General features: G+C 31.3%; 1 protein-coding gene and 1 non-coding gene across 4 annotated transcripts in view; one reads left to right on the top strand and one right to left on the bottom strand.

Moving 5' to 3' along the window:
• The window catches only part of SPAG16 (sperm associated antigen 16), a 1,146,423-nt gene that overhangs the window by 87,098 nt on the left and 1,043,204 nt on the right, over positions 1-16,121 (bottom strand). The gene's annotated exons all lie outside the window — the stretch shown is intronic.
• On the top strand, positions 3,120-3,226 carry LOC111720054. The gene has a single exon (XR_002769919.1). It is a non-coding gene; the product is annotated as a U6 spliceosomal RNA (small nuclear RNA).

Below are 16,121 nucleotides of genomic sequence, written 5' to 3' on the forward strand. Positions count from 1 at the left end.
TGCTGACTCACAATATGAACAACTGAAAGTTATTTGTAATAAGCAGGCATATATCTTTAATTCACTGATTAATATGGAATTGTTGGCAGCTGTTCTATTGTGACAGTTGTAGGGTGTTAAAGAAATTTTATTGGCTGGGAGAGTTTGAAACTCCCTAGGATACTCACTACAAATCTATCTACCATCACAGGGAGACTGACTTTTAGGATAAATGTATTTATTTATTTTGCATCAACTTCAGAATATGCTTTTGTGGACAATAGATGTCCTGCTTTTAGAATACAAAAAGGAGGATAATTAATCAATGGGATTCCATGAAAATGCTAGAGTTTAAGAAGATTGTTTCAGATCATCCCAGAATGCCTTTATAAAAAATGAAGTTGATGCAAAACTTACCAGATACTCAGATTTTTTCATTTTAGTTATGTTTGAAATTGATATCAGTACCAGAGTGGGATCTTGCATTTAGAGACTTCTTTCTATGAGTTTGGGAGAGATTAAGAAATATACTTGAATGACATTTTCTATTTTTCTTGTCCTGAAGCACAGATTTAAGGGTAGGGGGGCGAGAGAGAGATGTATTTTCAATCAATTTTGATTTGCTATTTGATATTTGGTTGGGAATACTACTGATAGACATTTTATAATGTCATATGTAGTTACAAACTATCTAATTTAGTAGATGTACCTCATTGTTCATTAAACTAGTATATTCCCAAGAAAGGAGTTAATTGAGTGAACTTGCTCTAGTCCTTCCATTAAGTTATCTTCAGAGAAAAATTTCCTCATTGCTTTTAGAAGAGAGTACCAGAGACCAGTCTACTGTGTGACAGTACTCATTAGCAAGCCAATGGAACACTCAATATTCCCCCTCAGAGAGCCTGAAACAAAATCAGAGCTTATTAGCAACTAATCTTCAGTGGCTATAGAAGCATCCTCCAGACCACCCAGTTCATGCCTTTTCTCTTTAAAGACTGCCTTTAATATTTTTTCTCACCATTTAAAATTTTTTTCAATTAAAGTAAATTGATTCTTAATACATTTAATTAATTCTTTAACAGCATGCAGGGCAATGAGATACATGCCATTTCCCTGATCATTTATTTTCTTTGAAAGTAATTATGCCGAATTTAACCTATGATCCATGACTCTTTCTCCCATTTTCCCTGATGCTTAAAAAAGTAAACAGAACTGTTAAAGGGACATAATAAACACTGTCAACTTGAAAGGTAATGGGGAGTATCTGTGAGATAGGGAAATTCAGAAATGGCATGGTCCTAAAGAGAAATTGTTTTGAGAAAACATTGGATAAAAGGTTTTCAGGTGTAAAATCTAGTCTCCAGGCTTGTTTGTAATTGTATTAACTCCTTTATGCCAAAAATACATTTATCTGTAAGGATTACCAACATAAACCAAGATAACTTTTAATTAGTGAATCAAAAATGTTAAAAAAAAAATCCTAAAGAGGTAATGTACCTACCAAGAACTAAGAAATTTAGGCACTAAAACATAAAAAAACAAATAATGGGTTCTTTTCTCTAAGAAGTGATTCTTAACCTGGATTATATAAACTTGGAAAAATATTTTGATAACTGTTATTTCAGTATAATTAGTTTCCATTATAATCTTAGGCCTTTTGTTTTATTCATTTAAAAACATAATTCTGGTAAGGTCCCTAGAGGCTTTAGAAGATTGCTAAAGGACTTCTGAACATAAAAGTGAAGAATCCCTCATCTAAGATCTTATATTCTCAATTTATAAAAAAATTTAAAGTGTTAGAACATAATAATGTACTTGATTCATGAAAAAAAAAATTAAAAAGCAATTTATATGAAGATTCCGTGTTTTAGGAACATCAGACTATATACCTCCAGTGAAGGAGTCCACTGTTATCTCCAATATCCAGAGGAATGTAAACTCTTGGAGGGCAGGAATGGCTTGTTTATCCTTGTTTGCCTGGTAGTAACACAGTGTTGTGCACACATTATGTGCTAAATAAATGTCTGTTGAATTAAGGTTATTCAGGCCACTGCTGAAGCTACAAGAATTTCAGCCATTTGTGCTTCAGAAAGACAAAGTAGCCCCTGCTAAGAGCTTGATGTGAAGGCTGCAGGAGATTCTCCCAATGTACACATTGCCAGAGATAATGTTGTCTGTGGTAGCCTGTCCAGGGGCAATAATAGCTTTGTTAGTGACAGGTCCCATGGTTTTAGGAGCAAAAGTTTCACCACTGACTCAACTGTTTTACATATAGGGGCTCTAGTGAAAGTTCCAGTGGCTTCCAAAAATGATCACTTTTTTTTTTGGTGGCACTATCAGGAGTGACAGTGAGTTGTAGGGAAGGCATTCCTAATGACTTCTGCAAGATTAATCTTGTAGATTAAGATGATGTAGGTTCTTCAGTAATGATGACTTCAGCAGAAGAGCTTCAGAGAAATCATCCAGAACTGAATTTGAAACCTCCCATCTTCCCTTCATCCCACTTTTTAAAGAATAATTGTGGTGTTTGGAAAAGAAAATTGGTGGAACCAGGAAAATTTAGATCTTAATCTCACCTTTTATATCTACTGGCTATGTGATCTGGTCTCTTAAGGTCTGGGCAATCCTCAAATGGAATCACCTCTAGGTAAGTTTCTTCACCTAGAACCGCTGAATATCAATGAAATCACATATCCAGTACCTCCCCATCCTCTTTCCCTTAGAAACAAAGTAGGCTTAATAAAGCTATTTATTAGTATATTAAGGTAAGTCAGACATTTATACGACAAAGAGGTTTTTATAAAGGTCCAAAGACCTAGACACTTGGAATAGCATTGCAATATGGGGGAAAACACATTTTGAGTTTCAAACAATTGACTTTCAAATGGAATTTTGGAAAACAACTTATTTGTAAATTGAGAACTGCCTGTATTTGCCTTTTTTTTTTTAAACAACAGCTGGTGATGTTACAAATTAGATAAAAGTTGGCTTATTCTGAAACAGTGGGCATGATGCCTTGCAAGATGTAGGTACACAACAAATATTTATTGAAAGAATAATGACACCTTTTTTATCCTCAAAGTATTTATACTCCTCTATATGTACTATGCTTCTGAGTAAGTTATCAAGAGTGTATGACAGTGCTTACTTTGGCAGCACATATACTAAAATTGGAATGATGCAGGGTAGATTATCATGGCCTCTGCTCAAGGATGACATGCAAATTTGTGAAGTGTTTCATATTTTTTTTTCCTCATTTTTTTCTTGTGCATCAAAAAAAAGATGATTTTTCTTGTGCATCAAGATAAATATGGAAATATATATATAAATATATATAAATATATATATATATATTTCCTTATAATCCATTGTCATGTCCTTATAAGGATCCTTATAATCCATTTTCATGTCTTTAAACTGAGTGGTTTTCATGCCTGGAATAGATTGCTTTCCCTCACCTCTTGCCTTCCACCCTGACTCTAGCTTCATTTCAACTCTATAGAGTCTCTCTCTTCCTTTAATATGCATCTTTGGAACTATCATCTCCATGAAGTCTTTTCTGATTCCACCAAGTGCTTTATTTCTACCTCTTGTACCACTTGTATTTAACCAACTTGTATACATTTGTATTTGTTAACTTTATATTTGTGCTATTTATATTTTTATGTGTACTCTTCTCTCCATTAGAATGTAGTAAGCTCCCTGTGAGTAGAATCGTTTAATCTTGGTCAGCACCTAGTATGGTGTATGGTATATAGCCAATGTTGATGGATTAATATGGGAAAATATTAAAAAAAAACAAACACTAGGTATAAGCTTCGGTGCTCTAGGTTTTGCCCAGAGAAAGTCACAATAGAGAAGTCACGGGGACTAGACTAACCTGTATTGCTAGAGGAAGTTAGTTTCCTTGCCCAGGATTCCCTATATCAATGAAATCACAGGTTTAAAAAATATTATTTACATATCTTTGTTGTACTTTCTAGTAGACATTACATGACTTTTCCATGTAGGGTCTAATTGGCAACTAGTGAGAAGCTCGACAACTGTGTATAAGGGAATACCCTGGCAGTATAATAAAAAGAATGTGAAATCTCCTTTCATATAGCTATCCAAATGATGAATTCATTTTTTTCATTAAGCAAAGTAATCTTGGAGCTGTCTGAACAAAGGCATGTCATGGATGTGGGTGGTTGGCATTTGACCACAAACTTTAATAATTATATATAGCTATTATATATATATATATATATATATATATAGCAAATATATATAGCAAAGTCATAATATTATGACTAACATATAAACTACATTTTTCTTTTTTCAGAATATTGTTTTTAAAGAAATAGCTTGCTTCCTAGAGTACAACTAAGGAAGTCAAGGTGTTTTGGTTTCTTAGATTATGAAATTAACATTAAAGATTCATTCATTTTAAAAAGAATTATTGACTCTTTCCAAAACAGATCTCTTTCCTTAAAGGGTTTGCAGTTCAAAAAGATAATAGAATCAATAGGTAATAATATAAACCAATCAAATAGATAACAATAAAGGTTTTCTCTTGTACCACAGAAGTCAGTAATCTGTTTCTCTTTATGCTAATGAACTGATGCAGGATTTAGACATTACCCAAGGCAAAGAATGAATATAAGAAAAGCAAGTTGGAAAATTTCTAGTAGAGATGCATTTTAGAATATAATAAAAGTAATCACAAAGTTATCATTGACCATATAAGTGACATGCCAATTTTAATGTGATTATAGGGTAATTTTGCTTCTGAAAAGATAGGATTAAAACTCTAAATGTAGTCTTTCAGGAGCTACATCTCCCAAAAGTGTCAAATGCTACTGTATCCATCATAAATTTTAGCACATATTGGCTGAATTTAATGTTGTTTACTAGATACATAAGACTACATTTGTACATTGAAATTCCAAGCTGTTGACCTTCATGAAAAAAAAAAAAGTGGAGATCTATATAAGTGATATACCTTATACCTCTTGCAAAGATATTGTGGGATCTGTAATTTCCTATGACATAAATCATACTTTAGATATCATTTTAGTGTGATTATCTCACATGCATAAAAATTAAAAATTATATAGATATCTCCAATATGCAGTATTATCATGGGATTTAGAAAATGAAATGTTATATTTTCCTTCTTCAGTAATGCCTTCATATATAATTAGTAACACAGGTATAAGAATTTGATTTTAATCAGATTGATTTTCAGTCTTTATGAAAATGTGTTGGTTTCTTGCTTGCTTATCACTCTCCATGAATTAATGAGAACTTCAGGTAATAAATAAGAAGTAACAGTCCAAATCAATATGTATATCAGGGATTTCAAACTTGTGCTCTGTGAAGTTCTATTTCTTTAAAAACAATATTCTGAAAAAATAAAAATCTACTTTATATGTTAGTCATAATATTATGACATATACACACACACACAAAAGCATAATAATATGCTTTTGTGTATGTGTATATGTGGCGTATGTATATCTATTTATCTATCTATATCTACATAAATATATCTATGCTTAGCTATAGCCTGGTTGGGAGAGAAAAGGGGTGGGGAATAAAGTAAAAAGTCTACAACAGAGAATAAAAGAAAACCTATAAAGAAGCAAAAAAAGATGCACAGTTCTAAATAAAAATGTCTTCTATTATGTATGCTTTTTTGGAATGGAAATTTATTGTTACTTTTTTTAATTCTCTCATATTCATATGCAGTGCACATGACAATGTTTTTTTTTCTTCCTTTGTTTCTATTTTGTATTTAAGTGCTAAATTAAAAAAAAAACACCCAATATTCTGATCAATGTAGCTCAATTTAATCATTTCCTTTATAATCCTATTTATTGTATCTTGTGTATTTAAATAAGTTTTAAATTTAAATTAAACTAATTTAATTTTAAATTTAAAGTAAGTTTCCATAAGTTTCATTATACGGTTAAAGGTGTCCATAATTTAAAAAAAAAAAAAAAGAACCCTTTATTATGAGATTTTATTTTATTTTCTATGAAGGAAGATTAAAAATATAAAAGGGTAGCAAGCTATATATTATAGTCTAGTAAATCATTTATAAGAAAAAGAGGGGAGCAGAAGACATGAAAATGTTCCCATTTCTCTTCTGAACATAGAACCAAGAAGACAGGAAACTGCTCGAGCTCTCCCAGTTTCCTTTAAAAATCACATGAAACCAAGTCTCTGAACAGAAAAGTTTCTTAATAGAAACAAGCAGAACCAGGAATACATTGTATACAATAACAGTAAGACTATTGCTATTCTCAGTGGTTCAGTGATTTAAGGTAATCCCAGTAGACTTTGGACAGAAAATTTCATCTGCATCCAAAAAATGAATTATGGAGATTGAATGTAAACCAACACATGTTATGTTTACTTCTTTTTTTTTTTTTTTCCTATTTTTCCCTCTTCCATGCTTTTTTCCTTTTGTTCTGATTTTTCTCTCCCAACATGATTCATAAAGCAATGTGTACTGAAAATAAATAAATAAATTTATAAAATAATAATAAAAAGAATATATCCTTATTATATTTCAATCTAAAACAGAATGATTCATTTATACGTAACAAAACAGGAGTAATTTTATTTATGTAAAAAACATGAATTTAAAAAGTGAGTAATTTTATATACTCACCTTTATCAAAATGAATCTACAACTATGGCACAATTCTGGTAAATTAAAACATATAAAAGGAACAGTATTGATAGAAAGGACAGTGGAAGCCTACTCATGTAAGGGAATCTAGGATTTGGAGAAAGAAGCATTGTCTGAAACATTTGGTGAAGATCAGTAGATGAAGACAGAAGAACTGCACTGTCACAGATATCAAGCAGGAAGGGACCAACTTATCTAACATTATTTTGTAAATAAGGAAATTGAAGCTCAAATAAATACTTATTAAGTATCTATAAGGTACAATGGGAATGTACTATAGAATGTCAACAAGAAAGAAGAGACAAGAAAGAATGATGTCGATGCATGTTTGAGATGTCTACAGAAAATGTAGGAGGAGAATATATTCAAAAGACAGTTACTTGGTGATATAGCATTGAAGGTTTGAAGAGACATATAGACCTATATAGAATTTTGTATAGAAATTATAACTAAATCTACAGGATCTAATCAGATCATCAAGAAATAAGGGACAAAGAGAGAGAAAAGAATATTCAAGATAAGAGTTTTGTGAAAACAACATATTTAGTAGGTAGAGTATGTTTAGCCCAGTGCCTAGAACAATTGTATAACAAATGCTTATTGATTGATAATCCAATGAAAATGGAGGAGTGTTCAGCAGGGAGAAAGAGAATGACAGCATGTCACAAAAGTCCAAGATGAAAACTTTATCCAATGGGAGAGGAGTCAATAGTATAAAATACTGCAGAGGAGCAAGAATAGGTCACATTATTTATCCATTAAAAATTGTGAATAAACTTGAAAGAAGCAGTTTTAAATGAGGCAGAGGAGGAATAATGCAGAATAGGTGTTTGGCAAGGGATGAATAGCAATAAGATAAAGAAGCAAAGGATATAAGCCTTGCAAAAATTTTATAGTTGAACTATTTAAATAAAGATTCAATTACATTAACAGTGAGGCTACTACAGGGGAGAAGGCCTAGTACATCACAGAGGACTCAAGAAAGAGTGAATTGTAGTCAATGATCAAGAATAGTTTTAGAAGGTAAAAGGCACAAGAAGAGAAAGAAAGATATGGAGCTGTGGTCATATATATTTCATAGTTCTGTATCATGGAAGTGTAATGCTTGTGAGAGATGATGAGATCAAAGATTTGTCTGTGTTTGAAATAAGTAAGTTCATACCATAGGAATTTGAAAGGTTTTTGAATTGGAAATACAATTTTGAGAGTACACCAACATATATATACATATACATACATATATATATATATATATATATATATATTTATACACAAGGACTTTTACAGAGAGGATAACTAAGGATCATTTAATAAATTCCTTGAAAAAGAAGGTGAATGACTTGGGGCTAAAAAATTACTACCTCAAAATTTGCATGGGGTAATAGATATAGGTGGAATGAAATTCAAGGTGAAATGAATTTTAAAGCAAAAGATGCTGCAGAGGAATTATTAGTCTAGGCATAATACAGAGGAAAAAGGAAAATGCATATTCTTCTTTATTGACTAATATGTTGAGGATCAGGAGGATGAAAGTATATGGAGTACTGGAGAAAGGAGATTGGAAAGTAATTAATGTCTTTTAGAATAGTCACATTTTGTTAATTACAAGACTATAGAAGGAAAAAGTCAGATTAGAGGAAGTTTAGTAATGATAGAATGGGAATGTCAGAAGGCACAATGGGAAAGGTTGGGATGTAATAATAGCATCCTGAAAAAGTAACATTAAGAAAGTAAGAAGGAGACACTTGCTAGCTTTAGGATGAATATATATTATCAAATGATTAGACCTTCCATCCTCAAAGGTCCAATAATGGTGGAGGATGAAAAGGAAGAATGAATGAATACATGGATGGATAGATGGATGGATGGATAGATGGAGGAATTATAATGGGGAAGGAGGCAATTAGCATGGTCCCTATGAATGTGTTCAGTTCCACTAATGCAATTCCCCCATGGAAAGTGTAGCCAGCTTTGCTCTGAGAAATGATACCAGGGAGTACTTTCTGTAGATGAATGAAAAAAATTTGTTAAGCATTTACTATGTGTCAGACTCTGTGATAAGCTCAGGGAATTAAATTCCTTTTAGAATCACTGAGTAGGCAGTTCTTTCTGGCTCAGTGGCTAATCTCTGATTCATCATAGATGCAGACTTTTCTCTGTTTTCTATCATGGGGATCAGTGAATTGCTGCTTCATTCCAAACCAACAAGTCTTTTAGCACTGAAATAAAACAAATGATCTACCTGAAAGGGCTAGGGAAATGTGTTTTCAGAAGTGGCCTTCTCTAGATATATTGTATATTGAATTTTGAAAGATATACTTATTATGCTCTAAAGGAAAGACTAATCAGGACAGAATATGCAGTAGTAAATCTATGATGTGCATACACTTCATGTCTTTGGAAGGGAATAGGAGAATATAAGCAACATATAAGGGTAACAGGCCATTTCACCTGTTATTCAGAGGCCTCTCCAACCAGGAACTATCATATTTAGAAGCCAAAACATTTGTTAGAAGGAGCTTCTTAATATATGGTTTTCTGCCATTGATCATTCTGATCAATGTTGAGATCCTGGTAGCAAGTTATTCAAGGTAATGCTTGACTTGACATAAATCATGGAGTCAGGGACCACATCATGTTATCATCAAGCTGACACCTATTCAGAGTCTTTAAAATTGTTCATTGATGCTTTTTGTTTCATATCACTCTCCCTTTGCAATAATTCCCTCTTCCTGCCCTATACCCTTGGTTACAACAACAACAAAAGATAGATAAACAAAATAAACCATCAAAACAATATGATTTTCACAAAATATGCAGCAATATGAACCTACGATTCACATTCTAACAAATGGGAAGAAAATTTTTCATGAGCTGTTGATTATCAGAACTAAGATTAGACAGTAATTTGGTTTTCTTTGCATCCATTGATGTAAGTCATTCTTTGAATTCCTCTTATTTTTTCATTGCTTACAGAAAAACACTATACAATTACATTCTTTGAATTACTCTTATTTTTCATTTCTTACCAAAAAATGCTATACAATTACATTCACATAGCAGAGTTTGTTTAGCCATTCCCCTAATTAGTGAGCACCTGGGTGATAAAAATGCATCTTACTGGATATGCCAGGGACAGAAAGCTAAGTAGAGTCATAATGTGGACTTTCAAGTATATTATAATGCCACCAGGAATGACGCTACAGGCTTTACTTTATTCCAAATCTGAGATTCTGTGATTTTTTTTTATCTTAAAAGGACTACATTTTGAAGTTATGAGAAAATTACTTAAATTAAGTTGGACAGAGTAAAAAGTATCTTCAACATCAAAGGAATTGCCTGAAGGCTGTTTGAAAACTGTGGGAGTGTAAATAGTTGATGCAGCAAAGGGACAAAAAAAATCTTAGTGAGTAAGTAAAAGCAGCAAGTGCAAAAATTCATGTATTTGCCAGAGTTCTTGAAGAATACTCCTCAGTACATCAAGATGTCTTAAGATAAAACTCTAAAACACTAAAAAAAAAATAGAAAAAAGAAAATAACAGAAAAACAAGGTAGAAAAATATTTCTTATTACCATTCATTTTTTTGTGCCAGGTCTAAGAATAAAGCTCTACATATTGGTAATAGGGTGGTTTTTTAACCCTCCAATCTCTTTTACCCCACCCCATACCACAGAGGAATTAGAGGATGAAAAAATTCTTAAAGGTTAAGGTTAACATCTTGAAGAAGAAATGATATGATATTCAAATATAACCAAATATGATATTCAAATATAACAGTTCTTTCAGGGAATTGGACTATGATCATCCTTCAACAATTATCCTCTGAAGTATATTTTCTTCCTAAAGTTTAAAAGGTCTAAGACAAAATATTGAAAACAATCAACAATAAAGGCTCAATAAGGTCATGGGGTCGGTGTTTTAGTTGTTTCTAATATATAAATGAATCTGAGGGATTATTTAAAATGGTTGAATTTTATGTGTTTGCATGTGTATATGTGTATAGTTTTATATAGCTTAATGATATATGTTTATGTAATAATTATAGATTATACACTATAATGATTATAATATATTCCACAGATATTAGTTTAAGCCAAATATATATATATATGTGCAAATATCATTTATCTATAATCTAAGTGTATGTTTATATATACACAGAGATATATAAATACACAGAGAGACACAAACAGGCACACAGATGCACAGAGAAATAAAAAGAGACAGAGACAGAGAGAGTCAATCCAGATAGGTGAGTAGATGGATAGAGATAGAGATATGTAGGTATCTATAGCTATATTTTCCAAGAACAATGTCCATTTCATTGAACTATGTTAAAAAAAGATAAAGAAATACATACATATACATGTAAACATACACATAATATACTTGGATTAAATTATATATAATATTAAACTGTTATTATTTTTACCTTATAAGATATAATGATATCATACCACAACAATTACATTGTCCTACATAACACATATTAAACTGTATATACATGTGTATTTATACACATAGACACATATGTATGTAGGTATACACAAATTGGTTTTGGATAAACACATTGCAGTATCTTCCAGCAAGCAGCAGGGATCTCCGATTCCATTAATAAGAGCTCAAATGTATAAATTGCCTAATTGTCTACAGAGTACCTCTCTTTTAACATCACTGTGATATCAGTAATGAAAATTATCACTTGCATTTTACAGACAAGAACACTGAAACTCAAAAAAGTTGCAAGATCACATAGCCATTAAGTAAAAAAGGCAAGACTTCAAGTTGCATCTCCTGATTTCTAAACTCAGTGGCTATTTCACTGAACTGTGCTTTCTCACTTATTGTCAAATCTCTTTATTGCACTTCCAACCTACTTTTCTAAAACATCACTTTTATTCTGCCACACTCCTACTTGAAGAATTGGAATGATGTCTTTTGCTAAAAATCTCAATTTAATTCGACAAAATCCTACTAAATAAATTGTATAAAGAATTGAGGTGAATATTTATTAAATACCTCCCATGTGACAGCATTGAGCTAAGAAAAAATATTAAAAAAGAAACTAGTCTTTGCCTTCAAGGAGATTACAATATTTTTTAAAAATTAAATTTTATTTCATTTTTAGGAATAGAGTCTTTTTGTCTATTGCTCCTTCACCTACTGAGAAGGCAAAAGACACAAAAATCCTTTACAAGTGTAAAATAAATGTTTTCATTGACTATAATTGGAAAAACAGTGAAAAAAGAAAAAAGAGAGAAAATGAAAAAGAGAGTGCACCCTGAGCCTATCAGCTTTCTATCTGAAGTATATGAGTCTGAATTTGAATATAGGTCTTCCAGACTATAGGCCTTGTGCTCTACCTGTGGTATCATCTAGCTACCTGAGAAATATTGAGGGCAGTGAAAGCATCAGGTATGATGAAATTGCAAAATATCATGGAGGTAAAAAAACAAGATTTAAAAACTGATAGGATTGTAGAAGCAAAAGGGAAAAAAAGAAAATAACCAAATATGACTACATTTTTGTCTTAAGTGTCTGGAAGAACAAAAATGGTATAGTTAGAAATAGGAAGTCAGGAAAGTTGATGAGTTCCATTGTGAACATACTGATTTTGACAGGACAGAGTGACATTTAAGTGATTATAGTGAGTAAATAATTGTAAGTAGGAGACTGAGACTAAGAAGAAGAGTATAGTCTGGAGAAGAAGATCTCCTTTATGAGGTGTCAGTTGAAGTTATGAAGTTAAAAATCTTACAGAGAAAATAACAGAAAACAGAAATTTAGGACTCACCAATATTCAGGAGATTGGAGAAGCAAGAGGGGTCAATAAAACTGTTAAAAATAGAATAGCTAAAGAGAATGAGGACAATACTGAATCATAGGAGCTGAAGGAAGAAAGAAAGAATTTGAAGGAAAGATGATGAAAAAAAAAGTTGTGTGTTTATATTAATAGATATATAAAAGATCTTCTCAAGAACCAATAATTTTAAAATAATATTTTTTTCAATTATATCTATAGATAGTTCTTAACATTAATTTTTATAGAACTTTTGTGTTCCAAATTTTTCTCCTTCTCTTCCTTACCTTCTTCCTTCTCAAGTCAGCAAGCAATCTGATATGCAATTCTCTTAAATATATTTATCTATTTGTCTTGTTGTGTATGAAAAATCAGATCAAAAGGGTAAAAAAGCCATGAGAAAGAAAAACAAACAAACAACAACAAAGGTGATAATATCATGATTCAATTCACATTTAGTCTCCATAGTTCTCTCTGGATGCAGATGGCATTTTCCATTCCAATTCTATTACATTTGCCTTGAATCACCACTTTGTTGAAAAGAGCCAAGTCAATCATGGTTGATTATCACATAATCTTGTTATTGTGTACAATGTTCTCTAGGTTCTGCTCATTTCACTTAGCATCAGTTCATATAAGTTTTTTTCTGGACTCAGCTTGCTCATCATTTCTTATAGAATAATAATATTCCATTACTTTCATATACTATACCTTACCCAGCTATTTCTCAACTTAAGGAAATCCATCCAAATTCCAGTTACTTGCCACAAAAAAAAGGTAATCACAACTTTTTTACATATGGATCCTTTCCCTTCTTTTTGATACTTTTGAGATATAGACTCAGTAATGATACTGCTGGGTCAAAGGGTATGCTCAGCTTTATTAATATTTGGGCATAATTCCAAATTGCTTTCTAGGTAAAGTCAAGGTATATAAACACAAAATTGAGAGAGCCCCTGCTTTCAAAGAGGTTATGTTCTCCTGTGGCAATACATGTTCACAGGTAAGTATATATATATATATATATATATATATATATATATATATACATATATATATATATTCACAGACATATCTATGGATATAGATATGTAGTGATCAAATAGGAAGCTACCATCTGGGGAAAACAGGAAGGTCCCTTGAAGGAAGTAACACTTAAACTGAGCTTTGAAAGATTCTAGGAGTTCTACCAGGAGAACAGTTTACACAGTAACAGCTATATTATACAATGATCAACTGTGAATGACTTAGCTGTTCTCAGCAATACAATGATCTAAGACAATTCTGAAGGATTTATGATGAAAAATGCAATCCACCCCCAGAGAAAGAACTGATGGAGTCTGAATACAGATTGAAACATACTTTTAAAAAACTTTCTTCCCTTTCCTTGGGTTTTTATGTTGGGCTATGTTTTCTTTCACAACATGACTAATATAGAGATATATTTTGCATGACTGAACATGTATAACCTCTATCAAATTGCTTGTCACATTGGAGAGGGAGGGAGAGAATTTGAAACTCAAATATTGAAAGTGAATGTTTAAAGGTAATTGGGGGAAATAGAATTCTAAATAAATAATTTAAAATTAAAAAATAGAAAAGCTCTTTGGATTTCTAAAAGAAAGAAAAGGAAGTAAGCCAGTCTGAAAGGGGTTAAGAGTGTATTAGGGGAAATAATATTCAATCAGGTTGAAATATGAGATTAGATTCAGACTGAGAAGGGCATTAAAAGCCAAACTGAGAAGTTTACATTTCATTCAAGAGACCACAAGAAATGTCAAATTTTTTGAGCAGGGCACTGATACAATCAGATCAGTGGTTTATTAATATTAGATTTTCATCTGTTTGAAGGATGGATTAGAGTTTCATATTCTCATGATATGATACAGAAACATTTTAAAATAATGGTCTAAAAGAAGAACACAATGTTTGGGAATTAATTTACTTAAATATATTTATATACAGTTAAAATACATTTATACAAGCTAAAGACAACTGTAAATTTTTTATAAGAATGAAGTTCTAATATTCAATACTCATAGATGGATTGCATCAACACAGTGATATTGCCCAAATTAAATTTAATATAACCAAAATACCATTACAATAAAATCATAATAAAATTTGTATGGAAAAACAAGCATGTAAGAGCATCAAAAGCATTCTGGGGGAATAAACTGAGAAGACAGATTCGTCTTCCTATATACATTAAAAGCAATTTCTTGGTTTATTGTCAAAATTATTTGGTACTACAAAATACCAACCAATGAAAAAGAAGAGAGAAACCAGAACTCCAAACATATATAAAAAGATTATTTTTGTTAAATATGTATAATTAAAATTATTAAATAATTCCTTATTTAATAAATATGGCCAAAAAAACTATATAGGAATAAGAAAATAGACAAAGATCTTTACCTGTTTACATATACCACAATAAATTAGAGCTCTATCATAAGCTTAAAATTTGAAAAGAAAATCCTTTTTAAAAAGTTAGAAGCAATAGGGAATAACATATTTATCTGAATTACAAAAAGAAGATAAATTTTGATTTATTAAAATTGAATAAGTAGTAAGGAACAAGATATATTCAATTACATAAATATATGTATAACCAAAAACAATATAAAAGTTGGAAAGAAAAAAAATGCGTTAAATTCAATTCAACTCACTTTTGTTAAGTGCCTACTATGTGGCAGGCATTTTGCCCTAGGTATTAAGAATACAAAGACAAAAATCAAAATGAATAAAAAAATGTCGATATCAAGTAATTTGTCCTCCCAATACTTTTGTTATAAAGAAGCAAAAAGCCCATTTTAAAGATGGGAAATGAGGCCCAAAGACCAAATGATTTTCCATTGTGTGAATTATAACTATAATAAAAAGAGAAATCAGTTCTGACTCTTGTATTCAATACTAAATAATATTAACTTTTAAAAGCACTAAGAATAAGGTGCTTGTAACTCGATACTGTATGTAGATTCAAGTCTTTTAAAAAGTGAGAAGTGTAGCATATGATAATGAAGAGATAAGTATTCTTAATTTTTTTAAAAAAGGGATATCAGGAGATACTAGTCTTATATTCCCCAAAGTTGAGTTATAAAGAACTCAAGGAAGGGAGAGGACACTATTGAGTTTAGTTAAAAAGAATACTTTCCCCCCTCACCTCCAAATGGCATCTGAATTGTTCTTTGGTGACATAAGATAGGAAAATGTTGGTATAGTTGCACAACAGAAGCCAAATAGTGATTAGGCCTGAAAAAGGATATTGGGAAGGTACAGAATTGCTTTTTTGATAAGAATGATGGTGATGGGAAGAGAAAACAGTATCTTTAAAGTTATAAGCAGAGTCTAGGAAAGCCTTTCTTTTATTTTTTTAAGGAACATAGAAAGCTGAACATTTTGATTTATAGAGATACAGTGGTTTATAGGGAAGGATTGCATATGTGAGAAAGACATCAAAGATAGAGCAAAGTTCAGAGAAAGAGGAAAGGAAATGTAATCAAAAGTGAAATCACAAAGGGAAGTTTTATCTATGAAGTTTTGTTTCCCAAAGAAGCATGCAAAACTCTTGAGAACAAGGAATTTCTCATATATATATTTTGCTCCCCATCCCAATTTAGCTAGCCTAATATTGGGCATAAAATAGGCATCTAATA

Source organism: Sarcophilus harrisii, chromosome 3, assembly GCF_902635505.1.
Source record: "Sarcophilus harrisii chromosome 3, mSarHar1.11, whole genome shotgun sequence".
Taxonomy (NCBI): domain Eukaryota; kingdom Metazoa; phylum Chordata; class Mammalia; order Dasyuromorphia; family Dasyuridae; genus Sarcophilus; species Sarcophilus harrisii.